The sequence below is a fragment of the Equus asinus genome, chromosome 4 (assembly GCF_041296235.1).
Source record: "Equus asinus isolate D_3611 breed Donkey chromosome 4, EquAss-T2T_v2, whole genome shotgun sequence".
Taxonomy (NCBI): Eukaryota; Metazoa; Chordata; class Mammalia; order Perissodactyla; family Equidae; genus Equus; species Equus asinus.
In genome coordinates, this window is record NC_091793.1 from 31,673,693 (window position 1) to 31,691,583 (window position 17,891).

Genomic DNA, 17,891 nt, shown 5'->3' on the forward strand with positions numbered 1-17,891 from the left:
GAGCCAAAAGTAATGATGCTAAAGTATGAGGTGAATACAGGACAGATAATAAAGGGAGGTGTAAAGTGTCAAACCCAAGGAAGCAGGCAGAGAGGAAGAAAGCAACAGTCATGAAGGGATACAACAGAGAGACAGAGAGAGTTCAGGTTTGGGAAACAGAGCTTGGAAAGATTCCTAGATGCAAATCGGCACAAATGCTGGGAGATTTCAAAATGTTATCTGCAGTAAAACATGTGGGAAAGGAGGGAGTAATGATAATCCCCAGAAAGATCATTGGATTAAAAATCAAAAGGCCTGTAGGGGCTGACCTAGTGGCATAGTGGTTAAGTTCACGGCTTGGTGGGTTTGGAATCTGGGCGTGGACCTACACACTGCTCATCAAACCATGCTGCAGCAGTGTGCCACATACAAAACAGAGGAAGATTGGCACAGACGTTAGCTAAGGGCCAATATTCCTCACCAAAAAAAAAAAACCAACCAGGCCTGTAATGTAGACCTACTTTAGAAGTTGGACAGCTAAGTGACCTTTAGTAAGTCATTTCATACCAAGAAACAAACGGCAAAATGACAAGATTGGTACAATCAAGGGGCTGTATAGTAACAAGCATCGACTTTGAGTATCCATTTTCTACTAGAATATGGGCTGTGTTCCACAGGGATGAGCTTCTGAGATGACTGGACTGTAGATTATATATTCAAATTCTAAACAGAGTTCCATCTTTGTTGTCATTGGAATTTTCCTGTATCTAAGATCCCATTTGCCTGTTTCTAAGTGTTTCTTTTATTTCCATCTTTAATTTATGAATCAGGGTTTATTTTCCTGGCTGGGTTGTCTACCAACCTGTAGTCTATAAGAAATTATTAGAAAACCAGGGATCTGTGGTCGCTGACATTAGAAATGTGGATGCAACTCTTGTTCTCACTCTGGACCCAGATTATTAAGTGTAGGGAAGAACTTGGGCAGAGAGTCCTTGAACCATCCTTTATGAACCAAAATGAGGGAGGGCTGTCATGAGTGTGGGACAGAGGTGGCGGGGGCTACCAAGTCTGTGGGATCAGAGTGTATGGACCTCAACTCTGTCTCTTGACATTCAGAGTGAAGAGACTAGTTTGACAGTTTATCTTTTGCTAAGAGGCACAAATGTCTGCAGGACAGAAGTCTGGTATGTCAGAGTTCTTAAGTTCTTACGTAGTTCCCTGAGACAGAAAGGGAACACAGAGGGCAACTGTTTTATATAGACTAAGAAATGTATCGTCCTACATAAGCCATATACATAGCATAAGTCTTGACAGTAATTTGTCCTCTGAGAGGCCAAAAGTATTTTGCTTTTCCCTCCCAAATGCTGCATGAGAGTTCTGCGATGCTTATCATAACGAAACAGTTGAGTCCCAGTTTCCTCTTCTCATCCATGGAGAGGGTAGAAAAATAGGCCCTGGATGCAGATTAAATTTTGCTTTTATAGTTAGCAAACATACTGTCAATCTGATCAATATATACGTCTGACGAAATTGCTATGAATCATCACTACCATTACTGCAACTCCAATTAAAGGTGCTTACTTCACACTAGGCACTGTGCCAAGGACCAACATACTATAACTCATCGAATGCTCCCAAGAATGCGGTGAGGTTAGTATGATAGCCCCTACTTCATATATGAGGATTCTTTAGGCTGGTGGGTAAATGCAAAATATTTAACAACCAGTTCCACAAGGTCCGTGATGGATCTCAAATGGAGCACGGATACTCTAGTGTTAGGTTGAAAATTAGCCCTCATCATCCTCCCTACTTTCTCCCAGGTTAAGATCAACTCTTTCTTCAAGTCTCAGTTTAAATATTACCCTTCAAAGAGGTGTTCATCCCCTAGGGGCCTGTGCGAGTGCTTCCTCTTCTGTGCCCTCATTACACTGTCCCTTTTACTACTGTAGCCCATCACACCTATAATAACTTACTTTCCATCTGTCATCCTCACCAGAGCAGTGCTCTAATCAAGTTCCTAATCCTATTTCTCCTTGAAAAAGGGATGAACAGATGTATTCTTGGATGAGGGGAATCTATCAATGATCAAGACTAGTTAGATTTTATATTGTCATTATGATTATAATCTAAAACATGTATATTTTTTCAATTATGTCAGCACTTAGTAGTGGCCTTTTAATTGTCATGGCTAAACGAGAGTAGAACAGAAGTGAACCCAACATGTAAATTGTGCATTTGTGCCAAGTGAAGATCATATAGTGTCACAGGGTGCCACCTAAACACAGATTTATAGGCGTTCATATAGAGAACACGTGCAGGGACACAGCACACTTCGTTAGGGAACTGGAAGCACGTGTGAGTCACTGTTGGTTTCAACAAAACATCTTTTAGGATACTCAATTATTGATGCTAATTTGAATTTTACCAGTGTTGAAGTTCTGCTTGTGTTTATTTTATAATTTTGATATGATTTTATAGCTCCACGAGCTAGATGTATAATGTACTCATGTCTAGTTTTATGTTTATATATTTTTATGTAACATTGAAATACAATTAATTGAAGTCTGCACTAGGTATCTGAGAGAGTTTGTTTTTGCCCATCAAAAGGAGAGCTTTATGTTTCCCAAGTTTGAGAAACACTGGGTGAGACAGTAGTTTCCATGAAGGCAGGACTTGTGATTCTCTCGGTCACAGCTGTATCTCTACATCTAGTAGTCTGCCCACTGCCCAGCACATACTATATCCTCAATAAATACTTGGTGACTAAATGGGAAGCTAAATCTTTCATCTCATGGGTGCACTCTTTCTTTTCCTAATGTGTTCTTCTGCATGAGTTCCATTTTCTGGGCTTCAAAATGAATGAGCATTGGCTTATCTGACTTCTTTTCTCTTCCTGCTACCTTAATGCCATGCCCTGTATTTCATCAGTTTCTGACAGCACCCTTGGTAATCCTCACATTGCTGTCAGTCTTTCTGAACCAGTCTTGCAGAACCACTAACAAAAAAGAGACATGTTTCTTTATAAAATGAGTCATCACCAGTCTTCTTTTCATATCAAACATTTTCAGGGCACTTTGTAATATGATCCAATTTTCCAAAAATTTCCAGAAACTTCCAGAAGCACATCTTTCCATGAACGTACTTAGAACATTATATCTGATGAAAACAGAATGCAGTAACACAGGAGATTTCTTCAACATCATGTCATTTAAGCTCCAAAGTAAGAGGTAAAACAAAATAGGCTTAATGTCTTTTAAATGCATTAGTATTAACATACATCTCCAAAATATTTTACCAGGAAACAGAATGTTAGGAGAGACATAATAAAAAATGTTTTAAAATGAAAAATATTTTCTCCTCTACTAAATTGCTAAAATAATCCACATTGAAATAATCATGCATCTTGTGTCTCTCTAAAGATAAAAAAATGTAGAGACAGAAGTTCAGTGGGCTTGGATTAAATATTGGCGTGCCACTTACTTCTAGACAATTTCTTTGAGTCTCTTATTGAATTCTCACAAGTTGTGAGATATCTCACAGTTGTGAGGTTATATACACGTGGAAGTTTTTCCCTACTGGAGAAGACTATATTTGTTGTACATGTTTTGAAAACAATTGGTTGAAGTCACTTGATTAGCTAGCTGGTAATCAGACCTGCTACTAAATGGTTACTTTAAAAGTAAGCATTTCAATTACTTTCCTAGCACCTTCAAATGGATTTAATAATTATACTCAGCCTAAATGACTGTCACAGAGGTGGCCAGAGGTTGAAGTGTATTATGGTGCCTATTGCAGTGAGCTTTATCATTTAATTGGAGTAATGCATGTGCAGTTGTGTACTTGTTAATTTGAAATCCATTTTGTTTTGAAATTAATATCATTGTATGACATTATGTAGATTACAAAGATTTAAAAAATACAGATTAAAGTATCAATGAAATAATGCAACAGAACATAATATCACATATAAAGAATTTTTTTTCTAAAATGTGTTATTTCTCATTCTCTATGAATTAGGTTTGTGACAGATGGGAGATAATATGGGTCATCTGGTGGTAGGAGGCTGCTATTATCACAAACACCTGTTCTGGGGGGTTGTCCTTCCACCTCCTCTTCGTAGTAGTAGAGAAATCAGTTCAAAGGAAATATTTCAAAAGAAAAAAAATAACAAACAACAACTACACAAGAAATGCAGGGACAATGGTATTCCTCATATTTTCATGTGGTTCTTCTTGTACTACCTAGCGCACAGCTGTGGGGTGGTGAAACCAATAGGGTCTTCTGACGAGAGTCAAAAGAACTGTGTTCCAGATCATTCTGCCATTTACTACCAGAGATCTTAGGCCAGAGATCTCTACCTCAGTGTTCTTAACTGTGCTTTGAGGGTTCACTGAAAAAACGTATATGAACTTTATAAAGCAATGCACAAAAGCATCAAAGAATTTTATTGAAGCAGGATTCCCCAGAATATGTCCCGTGCTGGTAATGTGTATTGTGAAAATCAAAGAGAACATAGGATTGAGCATTTCTCAAACTTGTCTGCCCTGGGAACTTTCTCATCTATTAAAATTCAGTCTAATCGTGTTCAACTGGGACTACATATCGAAATTACGTGACAGGGCATGGCAGGGCTTGTCTGGATCCTTGTCACATCTCCTAAAGCAAAACAGCTAGTGCAGAGGGTATAGCAGGCAAGTCTCATCTCCTCATTTCTGATGTGTGCCCTAATCATGAACATCTGCTCTTAAGCAAAGGCTTTTCAGAACTTTGTGTAAGTTAGAATTACCCAGGGAGCTTGTAAGTACTCAGATGCCTAGGTTCTGTCCTTAAAGATTCTGATTAAATCAATCTGAGATGAGGTCCAGGAATCTGCATTTTTACAGAGCACTCCAGGTGACTCTGATGCAGAAGATTGTGGAGCAAATATTGAGAAACATGGCCCCATAGTTTTTATCTCTAGTTGCACATTAGATTCTTCTAAGGATCTTTCACAATCTACCCCTGCCTTTTCCCTCACCTTCCTTTGGCTCCCAGGTTTGCTCTCTGATCAGCTAGTGGCTAGAAATGATAAACAGCAATGGCAAGCAAAACACTGTGCAAATTCCATCAGGAATGTGCCTAATAAACAGAGCTTATGGTTAAGTAAATACAGGACGTTGTAATAAATGCTCCGTGTTTAATGTCAAGTATTTACTGAGAATCAAGGGAGAAGGGACTATTGAATTGAATGTTTTCAGTGGTAGAGGGATTCAACCACAAAAACTGTCCTTGTTCCTGACCAGGCTTTTAGTCTTTGCAACTTAGACACATGCTTCCTATTGACCGTTCTCTAGTCCTCATCCTTTTCCCCATTTCTAATTCTACCAGACTCCGGCCCCCAGAAAAAGAGTGTTACCAATCCTTCCAAAAAGGTTTGGATGAAAATGGGTGAATCTGTGACTCCCTGAAGTCACAGGCTCATTAGGAAAGAATCATCTCACAGATGGCCTCTGCGGGAGCCCTGAATGCTATTTTCATAAGTTATTTAGACCTAGTTCTATTTATATCAGATATGTGGTCTGTGTAGTGTTTGGAAAACATTAGTGGAACCTGCCAGGCCCACCATTATTAGAAATGTGAAGGACTGGAAAAATTAGGCTTTTTTTTAAAACTGTTTTTTTGGTTTCTAAGGATTCCCCCATGTGAATATTTTCCAATTTGGGGATGGAGGAAAAGGAAAAACGTAGAAAAAATTTTCCTGCTGTATTTTTACCCAGCCTTTGGGTCACTAATCATAATGCGGATCATGTAGTGGTAACACCCCCGAAAATTTCCAGGGTAAATGCCCTCTGTGTGTGCATTTTATGTTTAAGGTCAGCAATGTTAGCTTAGGTCTGTGGTTTCAGGGCAAAAAGCTGTTTTTAGAAAATACCAGATTCAGCTTTTACATTAGTTGATAGGAAATATGCTTAGAGATTCTTACATCTGACAAAACAGCTGGCTACAGCTGTAGAGTAATTTACACAGATATGACAAGTCCAGTTGAGAAACTGACAAGTGTAATAGGTTGAGCCTTGCTGAAAAATAAGCAACAAGACACTGTAAGAACAATTCCATTCCTCTGTTCACTGGGTGACCTTATTGAAGTCACTTTAGAGGACACACCAGTTTTCTCTCTAATTACTGATCTTCCATTGCTATGGATAAATATCAAATATGGCTCACAGATTCCTTCTTGGCCTTTTACTCTACCTTCTAATTTCTCCATTTTCACTTTTCCTTGTGTTATATAAATTATTTGAAGGCATAACACCTCAAGACTTCAAGACCTGCACTTTACAGGAGAGAAAATCAGGTCCAAGGATGGTCAGTGACTTGCCCAATGTCACACAGTTAGTTTGTGAAAGGAACAGGACTTGACTCCCTGAGATGGATTGTTGGCTCACATATAAAAGCCCTCTGCACTGAGACGTTGCCACAGTCCAATTCTGCATCCTCTAGCACTGTGTTCACTGGTCTCCCCGTGCCAGGGAGGCAGACACCAGAGACAGCACATAGAGTGAATGTGAGAGGAGGGAGGAAGATTAGGAACAAGGCGATTGCTATTTACCCAACTGTAGCAAGAACTACCTTTTCTTATCAGCCTTAAAGAAAGAACAAGGGTTTCTTTCAGCAAGAGTTATTTATGGAACTCTGAAGGCCCTGCCAGTTAGAAGGGGATTCCAGAATTGAGCTCCCCCATCCTCCTCCCTCTCTCCTGAACTCTAAGAATGGATTCTATGTGTATGATAGTTAATTCACATGGATCCAATGTAGGTATGGAGGGGGTAGGAAGGTGGGAAATGCAGGCCACTGGAGCAATGATATTAAGAGAAATTTAGATCACACACATCAGGTACATAGTTCTTTTTAGGGAATTTCTACTCAGATGTAAGGTCCTTGGGAGTGGGGACTTTGTTCACTGCTGGATTCCCTGGGCTTAGAACACTGCCCTGGGAAGTAATGGATGTTAATAGATATTTGTTGAGTGAATGAATGAAAGAAATGCCCCATGTGTAAGGATACTCATATATACACACCTAAACAAACCCAAATCACACCCAGAACATACATTCCTCTCCCACCACACTTATTCTCTCTTCCCTCAATTACTCAGGTAATAATACAGTAAGATGACAGTGATGATTAACAGCATGCTTTCCTTAGTCATCGAGATGCCTTCAGTTCCTCTGCAGTCATGCTTCTCTGCTTACATTTTAATTAAAAAATTATAGTTCCTCTACAGTGAAAGTGCAGTGATGGCCAATGAAGCCCTGACTTTCATTAGGACGGTCTTACATTTTACCTTCTACTGATCAAGCCACTGAGTCACTGATTTTCTCCCCTTTGAGTCATTGTTCTATTGTTTTGATAGGAAGCATATTTTCACTTCTGTGTCCAACAGAAAAATGGAGAAGTGACTAGATTTCCATTTCAGTTTTGGTTAAGAAACTAGTTCATGCTCTGGGAAAGTACGCTATGAGTATAAAGGGCAGATAGCTCATGGAGCAATTCCAAACCTAGTCACCAGAAAACATGTCTGCTTCAGCTGACATTTAACAAAGTTTTAGTAAAATAAGAAAGAAATTTTTCTTCACTTTTGCTACTATCATATCAGCATTTGGGATACTAATTGCACATATTTAGAGCAACACAAAGATACTTTTCTACTGTGAATTAGAAATAACTTTAAACCCACAAGGACATAGACATTATACGAAGTGACAGAAGCTGAGAAAGGGAGTAAAGATATTTGATTAATGAGCAAATGAGTTCAACAATGGGGAGTAGGCCTGGGGTGAGGCAGCTAGCTTAGGTGACTTCCATGGTATCACCTCTGCCTCTCTTGTTTACCAGCCTTCTTGAAAATGTAACATCAATACCCACAAGTGTGTATGAGCACAAATCCTTCACCTTCTTTTGTAGAAGAGTTGAAAAAGCCATCTGAAGTGCCCCTTTGCAAGGTATTCTTGGCACCAAGGCCCATGGCAACATGTTTTTAGAAGCATAAGAAGCTGGAAGTCCTTTTCTAGATCAGTAGAAATAGAAATATAATGTGAGCCAAATATGTAATTTAAAATTTTCTAATAGCCACATTAAAAAAGTAAAAAGAAACAGATAAAATTGATTTTAACAATACATTTTATTTAATCTATGATATCCAAAATATTATCACCTCATATTCTCAACATAAAAATTATTAACGAGATATTTTGCATTCCTTTTTCATACTCAGCGTTTGAAATCTGGTGTGCATTTTACACATACAGCATATCTCATTTTGGACTAGCCACACTTCAAGTGCTTAACAACATATGTGGTAAGTGGCTACCATATTGGAGAGTGCAGTACTAGATAGTCAAGGCTCAGTATGGTTGATGTGAAATATGCAGTCCTTTGACATTTATTGAGTTATTATCTCTGTTATCCCACTTGGGTTGCACAGCAACTCTGAGAGTGATCTTATAAGTGAAGAAAGCAGGTTTAGAGATAACCAGTAAATTAGCCAAATCCTGATGGAGATCTTTTCCTTCGGTCATACTGCCTTCCAGTTACTCAATGTCCAAGAGAAACTGCCAGATCACCTCAGGGCCTCTTTGGCACAAATAGGACATGTGGAACAAGTGACATTGGTATTACTGACGGGTAAAGATCACTTTTACATCTGGCCACCTGTCAGAAACCATAACAAAGGGTAGGTGTAATGGTTAGTAATCCATTATAACAAACAGTCCCAGTTAGGAAAGGTAGAATGGGGGTTCTGTAAGAGGAAGAAATAATCTTCCAGTGTTTGGGACTTATAAGCCTGTGGACAAAGGGCAACAAGAATGTAATTTCATTTATTTATAGAACATGTCAGCCATGTGGTGACAGACATTATGTTGGATACACAAAATTATCTGGCGCTTACTGATGCTGATCAGTAAATAAATAATTGTACAACAATTCAGTAAATTTCATTACAAATGTATGAACTAGGTTTTAGGGGAGCACAGAGGAGAAAGTCTTTGTCTTTGCTTAGAAAAGGGGAGGAGATATTTGAAGTCAATCTTAAAGAAGGTAAAGTTTGCTAAGCAGGCAAGGTGGGAGAAAGTTGTCTCAAGCAGAGAGAACAGCAAGGAATACTGAGGCTAACACTTATTGAATGCATACATGTTCCAGGCATTGTTCTAAGCTCTTTACAAATATAATCTAATTTTATTCTCAAAGCAACCCTATTAAACATTTAACTCTAAGTGCAGTAGGAAGCAAGTGGAAAATTTTGAATATGATCCTCTTTACGTTTTAAAGAAAGATCACTCTGATTGCTATGCAGAATCTAGAGTGAAAGTGTGCAGGAATGAAGACAAAGATGCACGGTAGTGTGCAGTTTCAATAGTTGAGGCGAGAGATAATGAGGTTTGGATAGGGAGCTTCCAGAATGTTTAGATTTGCTTTTTTGAGGAGGAAAATATGAAGTCAACAGAGCTACACTGCTTAGCTTAATATTAGGGGGAAGGAAAGGTGGTGGATAAAATTCAATGTTGACTAACCAAAGTATGTTAATAAATTAGGGGAAGAATCACTTATCTCTTCTTCTAAGATTTTGGGCTATCATGTATGTCCTAGAAAAGGAGTCAAAGGAGAATACACTGTTCTTCGATGTTTCCTAAAGCTTATATGAGGAAAGATATTTAAAACAAAACAAACCCAGGGGTCAGCCCCGTGGCTGAGTGGTTGAGTTTGTGTGTTCTGCTGCCGTGGCTCAGGGTTTCCCCGGTTCAGATTCTGGGCGTGGACATGGCACCGCTCATCAGGCCACGCTGAGGCGGCGTCCCACATGTCACAGCTAGAAGGAGCCACAACTAAAATATACAATTATGTACTGGGGGGATTTGGGGAGGAAAAACGCAGAAAAAAAACCCCCAAACACAAAACACTTCTGTTGTATTTTAAATGGCCACAATAAAATCTGCTAGAAATAAAGCATGTAGTTTGGGTTGCTAAGCATTACATCTCCCAGTCATTCATTAGCTGATAGTAGTCTTATTTCTGTCACTATCATTTTACTGAGACCGTTTCTGCAAAGACATGCATCAGTTTGGATGCTTCCTGTCAAAAGTATCAGCAGGTCTGATTGAAATGGGCTCATGAAATTAAAATGTTCAGAGCTAGAGTAGCTTTAGGAAAAGCTTGATCCAGTGGTCTATCAAGGTGACCAACGACCTGGCTTTTTTCTGGTTTTCTGTCTCGAGACGGCCACTAGCAGCTCACAAGTCCTTTGCTTTCTTGTTCACATCTGGAGTCCCAGTGTCCCAGAATTTCCAATAAAATCCTAAGGTTCACCTAGCCCATCTTTATACGCCCATCTCTGAACCTATCACTTGTGGCAGGGAGGTGCGGACCTCTGGAACTAGGGCTGGGGTCAATCCCAGACAATTTATATGGCTGAGAATGGGTGAAGCAGGGGATTGAGCTCTCAGAGGAAATTTGGAATTCTCTTTCCAGAAGGCAGAAGAATAAAAACTGGGCAACAAACAGCAAGTGTCCAGTAATGCCCAAATCCAAGTGATGTCTTTTAATCATCTTACGATGTCTCTCTGCATTGTGACCCCATCTCCTCTTCTTTGAAAGAATGTCTTTCCTTGGTTTAATGGCACCGCTCATGCCCATTCCTTGTTACTTCTATGACTACTGTGCTCATTCTTCTTTGAAGATCGTCTGCTCCTGTCTGCCTGGCTCTGTCCTTTCCCCCAGGCTCTGTCCTTAGCCCTTTTCTCTTCCTACCCCATCTCAGAGTGGGTAGACCTAACCCAAGACTCAACTGTCACTGGTTATAGAGATTCTTGATCTAGGTCCTGCAAATTCTTAAAGGATGCAAGTAAGACTTCAGGAGGTTAATGAACGTCCAAGAAATTGTATGTACATATTTTGTGTATATGTATACAGGGAAAAATCGATAGCTTTCATTAGTTTTTCTAAATGGTGCATGAGCAAAAGTTTAAAAACCACTTTCCTTATAACATTATCACCCCAAAGTACTATCTATCTCCCTTCAGACCTCCCTCCACAGCTCTAACTCTGCTTCTCCTACTCAGTCTCCTTCTAGATGTCCAGCAGGCACTTTAATTCAGATCAACTCATATTTTTTATTAAAAACATTCCTTTTAGGTATGGGCCAGTCACTCACTGTTTTGGGTTATTCAGGAGGAAGAAGTGTTCCCTGCTCTCCAGTCATTTTCGGTTTAGTGAATCACCTTGCTTCACTTTAAACTCAATATTTACTTCCTTAAGCCTCTTTTCCTGTATTCACTATTTTCTTTAAGGACCACAATTGGCCTTTCTGTCCAAGCTGGAAACCCAGGAGCCATCCTAGTGCATTGACTCTAGTGGGGGTGGGGGAAGACCAATCTCTCTAGATTATTCTATAGATTGAACATTTCTATTTTATAATGTGTAAGTTTACATTTGAAAAAATTCCTATTACTGTAATACAAAGTGTCAAAATAAAGTTTGACAAAATATTTTCTGGTCAGTTTTATGTGCTGGGGCGGAGCATGCTCTACTAAAGGGGTACATAACGATTTTGTTGAGGGGCCAATATGAGGTTTTGTGTTTATTAAAAAGGAATCATGGATTTAAAAATGGAGAAACACTCTCCTAGAATATTCCCATACGCCTTAAAAAGCATATGTAATTTGCCACTGAAACTTGTCCTTCCCACCTTCCAGATCTTTCTCAAGTTCATCTTTCATCTTTCCATTTCCATTGCTGCTGCCTGAGTCCTGGGTCCCTCTGCAGCATCATTTCCCTGGTCTATTGTACTACTTGCAAATAGCCCTCTACCCTCTTTTGGTATCCAATCTTACTTTTTCCCTTCCCCTCTCTCCATCGTACACAAGCAACTAGAAAGATCATTTTTAACCAGAAATCCATTTTTTTTTATGCTGGTCATGTCAGCATAAAATCATTTAGTGGTTTCCCACTTTCTATAGGAAAATATTCACCTTCTTTAGCACACTGGATTGCTTTACAAAGTTTTTATAATCTGACCTCTCCTCACCTTTCCAGCTCCATCCTCTCTCTTCTTTCCTTCTCCACTTAACATATATTCCTGAACTTTTGAGATGCCCTTTTCAAAGGCAGCCATGGCCTCCAAAACTTATCTCGATTGTCTTGTCCTCTCTCCATGACAGCAGTTCCTACTTCTTCACCTCGTCTGTACTGGAAACCAAATGCTCTCACAACACAGCCCTTGCCGGTGGTGGCGATCTGGCAGCAATACATTCATACATAGACAGAATATTAGTATCAATTCTTTTATTCAACAAGGTCCTCCCGGGGCTCTCATCTTCTAACTATGCAGATGTTTCTTTACTGTTTCTCGTCTGCATAATGAGCACAGGACAAAGTATTTTTTTTCTTTATTTAGAAACACATTTCAGTCTCCTGAAATTTAAAGCAGAACTACAGAACATTATAATTTAACTGACACCAGACATTTTTTTCTTCTCATTAATCTGAAACTCTGAAAGATTTACTGAAGCCTCATATCCCTTGATCTGACACTTTGAGAGTTAGGAAGAGCCACAGAGACTACAGCTGGGAGATAAGATGTCAATTAAAAGAACCATTAACTCACAATGGCATCAGAAAACTGTAAGCGTTGAATTCAATTTGGATGCGGTTCAAAGCCCCAAGGAAAGTGGGAGGTAGAGGCTGTAAATAGTTTTTAGTGCCCTGGAACTCAACTTTTTCCCTTGGAGCAGCAACAAAGGAATAACATTGCTAAAGAGGGGTAATTTGTTAGCCACTCTCGCCTTCATGAGCCACTAAATTTCTGCTGCTTTATTCAGAGAGGCCATATGTCTAGCGGTTAGGAGTGCATCCTTGGAAGCACATTCCTAGGTTTCTATCCCTGTTTCTTGACCCCGCTGTGAGATCTCAGGCAGATGTGTAATACTCTTGTGCCTTACTTTACTCATCTTTAAACGAGGTTCATAGAACCTGCCTCAGGTGGTGTTGAGACGTTTCAATAGACAGTGTGTGTAGAGTCCCTAGAACAGTGCCACTCATGCAAGTGCTCTACATGGTGAGCTATTATCATTTTCTAATGAGAGTTATGCCTTTTTAGGGGCCCTTGCCAATGATATTAATTTCCCCAGGGCTGTGAGGGGACTAATCATGGTAAATCCTTATGAAGACTTTCCATGTGCCAGGCATCGTTCTAAGCACTTACACATACACTCCCATCTTAGAGATGAGGAAACTGAGGTACATAGAGGCTAACCAAACTCTCTCAAGGGGACACAACTTCAAACCTGACTGTGGAGTCCATGACCTTAAACACTGCAGGGAGGGAAACCAGGAAGGGCATTTTTAAATGAGAGGTACTAAAAGTTTGAACTGGTCTTACTGTTCTCATGATGTCTGATTCCTCTTCTTCAACATACTGAGTTCAGTAGCTGGACTTGAGTGGGTAGGAGATCTTGGCCATGGGCACAGGTTAGAATTGCTGACAAGCTGCATGCAGCCGAGAATCGAGGTAATCTGTAGACCAGTGTACACCACCTACCCCCAGTGGTAAACACCAGAACCAAAGCCAGATGGACAGTTCAGCTGTGCCATTGGTTTGAAGCCCTCAGGGGTGGGAGGGTGCAGTTCTACAGTACGGCACAGTGGCAGAGGTGAGCAGATGAAACCGGAGCAAGGCCCTGGGCCAGTAGAAGGCAGTGCCATCACTTATTATGTGGTCAGTCAGTGATCACTAACTTATTCTCATCTGTGAGCAGAGAGAAGCCCAGGAGGGACAGAGATTTGGCGTGGAAAAATGTTCCCACGTCTGTGCAAAACAAAACGCAGCCATAAAATTTTTTTACATTTTTGAGTTGTAGTACTACATCGAGGCTAAAGAAAAATCACTGTTTCCTAATATCCTCAAAGACAAAATGCACGAAAAACAACAACACCACAAAGATATGTGCACAAAGATTCTCATTGTAGCATTATTCAGCAAAACAGTGAAATTGGAAACTGCCTATATGTCCAACAATAGCGGAAATGATAAGTAAAATAAGAAAGCATCTCTTGATTTAATGCAGTCATAAAAATGACAATTATAAAGACTATGGAATAGCAGAGAAGTATACTTAAAGATATTTTAGGTGAAAGAAGCAGAGTATAAAATTATGTCTCTATTATGGCTATAACTATGTAAAATTATGCAGGTAGACAGGGTTTGGAAGGGAACACAAAAATATGTAAAATGTGAATTTGGTTGAGGTTGTGAATGATCTTTTCTTTTCTATTAGTATAATTCAGGGAAGGATTAGGTGGAATTCCAAGCAGAAGCAAAGGGTGAAAGAGAAAGTTTGCATGCTAACACAGCACGTCCCAAACTGAACTCTCCTTTCCCCTAGATCCTTCCCTCTTGCCAGGGAGAGACATTATCATTCATCTAGTCACCTATGGTGCAAACCTGGGAGTCACCCTAGACCACTCCATTGAACATCCACATCCCAAACACCTAATGGTGATGCTATCTCTGTAACTACCTGGAAGTCAGTCCTTTGGTCTCTTTCCTCATTGCTTGTCACCTTAGGTCAGGCCCACATCAACTTGTGTTTAGATATAGTTTTTCCACCTGCCACTAACACAGCTCAACTCTTACCCAGTCTCTCCAGTGTTACTAGACCAGATTTCCCAAACAGAAATTGGATTATGTCACTTTCCTTCTTGAAGTCCTCAGCAATTCCCCTGGGCTAAGTAGGAAAATGAACATCTCATTGGCATAGCTAAAGGCGTCCCCTGACATGACTCTGCCTTCACCCTCCAAGTATTCACTCTGTAACAAGCCACCATGATGCGCAATGCTTCAGGGTTTGACTCTCACTGACCCCTGGCCTGGAATGTACTCCACATCCTCTCACATGTCTTCATTCTCTCTTCACACTTGATTAATAGTTTGTCTGACTAGCATTCCAGGTTGGATATCTTTTCCCCTCAAAACTTTGAAGGCATTGCTTCACAGTATTTTCCCTTTCAGAGATACACTTGAGAAGTCTGATGCCATTTTGGTTTGCTTTTTCCCCTCTCTCTGGAAGCTTTTCAGGCCTTTATCCCTAGTGATTCAAAATGTCACAATAATATATCCTGTGGTGTGGGTCTTTTTTCATTCTGTTTGCTGGAGATGTGGTGGGCTCTTTCAATCAAGAAACTCATTCCTTTAGATGTGAAGAATTTTCTTTGATGATTTCTTACCCTCCGTTTTCTCCAGTCATTCTTTCTTGACTCCTCCTTTTTGGATGTCAGTCCTCATGGATTGCCACCCTAATCTTCTTGTCTTTATTTTCCTATTTCCCTGCTCTTTGGTATTTATTTTATTTTCTAGATTTCCTCAGTGTAATCTGTAAATATCCATTGACTTTAAAACGTTTTTTAAAGTTATGTTTTCAATTTCCAAGAGCAGCATATAATTCTCCTAATGCTTCATTAAAAAAAAAGTTTATCTGTTCTTAATTTATGGATGGAATAGCTCTCTGAGAATAATAAGGAGAGTTTCATTTCTGTTGGTTTATTTTAGTTCTACCTCATGTTCCCTGCATTATCTCTGTTTCTCTGTTTTGGTTTCTCTGCTCCATGTTAGAGGATTTCCATGAATATCCATTGCACCTTGATGTATATTTCTATCTTAGAGTGAGGCACTATACAAAGCTGATTTGAGGCTCTGTGATTGTGTGTTTGCGAGTATGTGTGTTTGAGGGGAGAGTTCAAGTTTATTGAATGGGCAGCTTTGCTGCAGGGTGATGGGACCTGTCAAAATATCAGTGTCTGTGGGTTTCATTCTCTTGGGCTAGTTATTTTTCCTAGAGAGGAATACTCTTTTCTTATATTCTGGAGATAAAGAGAGATATCCTGGTAGTATAATCCTGGCTGCCAGCAAACTGAGAGGTCATCAAAGGAAGGAGGTTAGGGGACCTCATCATTCCCAATGTGGAATTCCCCTGTATTCAGCATGATGCCGCATCTTCACTCAGCTTGCCGATTCCTGGGTGGTAACTGATACCCCTTTCCTGGGTTTTCCTGGGGTTTCGCTTACTCATTGCTATTCTCCTCCATAAGCACTTCTATTTCCACTTTGATCTGTAATGTCAGCTAATACATATCTATTCCCTCTTCATTTTCCAAAATTTTGCTGATAATCCTTATCAACTATTGTCTCTACTCCTATTCTGTTTACCTTGTGTTTTTTTTTGTTTTTTACTTTGATTTCTTTATTGTCATTCTAGACAGATTTGGGTGGGGATGGTGATAAGTATGTGGATTTAATTTGCAATGATCTCTGAACCCTTTTCTGACCACTGTTGTAGGCCATGGTCAAGTGTGATATAGGCCTGATGATGCAGGGAGGGGGTATGTAATTGTGGTCCAGCAAGAATTTCTTGTATGAAATGGGTGGACTCATGGGTGATGATACTGTACCTTCTGCAGCCTAAAAGTTTGAACATCTGAGAACCCAGGGTTCTGGCTCTTCTGACCCTGCAGTTTCTTCTCACCAAGCACAGTGCACTTTAAGGGAATTTCTTGAGGAACAAGCAGGCAATGCGTTGGGAGCAGCCTCCACTCATTTGTCCCCTTGATTTTGTGCATATCATTGCCCTGCTTGTTTGAAGTTTTGATAGCCAACCAAAGGGAAAGCACCTTAAACTGAGTGTCCATTATCCTTCAGCTTTTTGGCTTTGACCTAACTTAACCTCCCATCCCTAGGAAAAAGAACTGACTGCTATATTTTTTGCTCCCTTTCTGCCTTGGTATGTTCTGTTCCAAAACTTCTAATATTTATCAGATTTATTAGTTTTCATGCCTTTTCTATGTCTACCAAAGTGTAATCCCCTTGAGGGCAGGACCAAATCACATCTATCATTGTATTCCCAACGACGTCCCTGGCACATTATATAAATGCTCAATATTTATTTGTTGAATGACTGAATGCAGAGATCAGTGACATGTGAGGTGAAATACATAAAATTAGCCCAGTTGTTCTGGTCATCTGCAATGACTTACAGAAAAATCAATATTGATGGTTCTTGTTAGGAAAGCAAGTAATCCTCAAAGATTGAAGAGCCTTCCTTTCTCTCATTAAGAATTAAAGTCTCCATTTCTGGCTTTTTCTTTTGGCAGTATTTTGTTTACATATCTGTGTTAAGATTTATTTTATTCAGCTTAATGTTATAGCTGGCTATCCATCTGCTTTTATAAGATTATAAGCTACTTGAGGACAGAGGCTGTACCAACTATCTCTGCCTTCCCATTGTGCAAAGCACAATGAACAGATACAATGAGCTCAATCCATGTTTGCAGAATTAAATTGAACTGCCCTGAATTCGTCCCATATCCAAAGGTGGAATGTGTACTGATGAGAGTGTAAGGCTGTCAGTGAGCAAGGGAAGAAAATTAGCAGAGATACGCTGTTTGTTCTGAATCTCTTTACTACTGGAAATTGATCAACTTATTGAGCAGACTCATACTATACTCCACTCTATTCCTTATCTTATCTCCCACAAAGAACCTTTTTGATGACACTAAATCACAAAGGTTTGACACATAAGTCAGCAACATATCAACATACCCCATAAAAAATTAATAGATGGTCCCTACCAAAGCAGTCAATAATTTAAATAATCTTAGGTTTATTATCCTGATACCTATTCTCAGATCTACAGAGAAATAATTTTCTATTTATTTTAGGACAATACCATGGGAAAATCCAATCTTTTCTCCCACTTCCTTCTAAAAAGGAGGAATCAAATGGTGTAAAGCTATTGGTGCTGATTCTTTGAAAATGCTGAATGACAAGGAGAATGCAGTGACTAGAATGACGTGAGCCATCATCTGCAATGGTCATCCCATGCATA